Raw genomic sequence first — 1,603 nt, 5'->3', positions numbered from 1 at the left:
CTTGTACTTCCCCAGCGCTTAGTACAGTGCTCTGCACACAGTAAGCGCTCAATAAATACGATTGATTTATTGATTGATTCGCTCCCCCGGCTTCAACTATCATCTTTACGCTGATAGTACCAAATCTACATCTCTGCCCCTGCTCTCTCTTCCTCCCTCCAGGCTCTTATCTCCTCCTGTCTTCAGGACATCTCCATCTGGATGTCTGCCCGCCATCTAAAACTCAATATGTCCAAGACTGAGCTCCTTATCAGTCTTGGGGGCCACTGGCCTCCTTCTCTTTTTCACCTCCTCCCCATGGCCCTACCCTTGCCTCGTATAGGCATGGCCCAGCCCGGCATACTTTGCCAGGGGACACCTTTCCCTCCTGAAGGATGCCTGCAGGGAGGCAAAGAGTGGGGAGGGCTGACCACATACAGATCCACTACTCAGGAGAAAAAGTGCTCAGAGTATCAGAGAAAGGCCTGAGGTATAGGACATCTGTGCCATACTGATAATAATTATTATTATGGTACTTGTTAAATGCTTATTATGTGCCAAGCACTGTTCTAAGCACTGGGGTAGCTATGAGGTAATCAGGTTGGACACAGTTTGATAGCAGGTTCCCCCTGCCCTCCGACAGCAACCAGCTGCAGACCTAGGAACAGCACATAAAGGAAACACTGCTGCCCTTTGCCTGAGTGAGCTGGATTTGAGGGAAGGAAAAACAGGAAACTTGAGGCTGGAGAGATTAAGCTGTCTGCTTTACATTACAGGAGACTGAACTCTGTAATGAGGCTGTATATTTTTTATGTTGCTTGGACTTGGAGGGCGTTTGGGGGCTGCTGGGCCTGGAGCTTGGGAGGTGGAATTGGGGCAGCGCCTAGGGCCTGGGGTCAAGGGCACTGGGTGATTTGAATTTGGTATGGGCCAGGTAAGATGCACTCTTTCTTTCATCTCATCCTGATTGGCTCTTTATCCATCCACCCTGGAAACTGAGGGAACAAAATAAAATCTACTTTGCAGAGTGCTGTACCTGGTGCCTGCTGTGTGTAGAGCACTGAACAAGGCACCTACTGTGAGCCCAGTGCTGTATTGGTGTCCCCTGAAGCCTATTGGTACAGGGTCCTCACTGGATGCAGTGGACTGTCCTTGTGCTTTCTGTGTGCAGAGCACTGTCCTGGATGCTTGCTGTGGGAGGTTTTTCATAAAAGTAATTTTATCACCATCAATGGCCTTTATTTAGCTCTTTCTATGTGCAGAGAACTTTACTAAATGTTTGAAAGAGTACAATACAACAAAGTTAGTAGACACGTTCCCTGTCCACAAAGAGCTTACAGTCTGCCCTTAGCTAGATCCTGCCTGCTCCGTCCAGGCCCTCTCAGATGCTGGAGAGCCAAGAAGATCATAGGAGACTGGCAGTTTGGTTTCTCCCTGGACCTGTCAGGCGACCTGCCCTTTCAGACAGGATATGTCTGCTCCCTGATAATTGGGCACCCACAGGGATCTAGGGTGGCAGCGATGCCTTCCAGAGGCAAGAGGAAATGATCCTGCAGGGGCTCTGGGAAATAGCACCATGAGGTCCTAGGAAGAGGGCATGCCAGAAGTTGGGGAGATGGCATCC

This window comes from Tachyglossus aculeatus, assembly GCF_015852505.1.
Source record: "Tachyglossus aculeatus isolate mTacAcu1 chromosome 12 unlocalized genomic scaffold, mTacAcu1.pri SUPER_6_unloc_2, whole genome shotgun sequence".
NCBI classification, from domain to species: domain Eukaryota; kingdom Metazoa; phylum Chordata; class Mammalia; order Monotremata; family Tachyglossidae; genus Tachyglossus; species Tachyglossus aculeatus.
The sequence above is the reverse complement of the archived record's forward strand: the minus strand, read 5'-3'. Positions refer to the sequence as shown.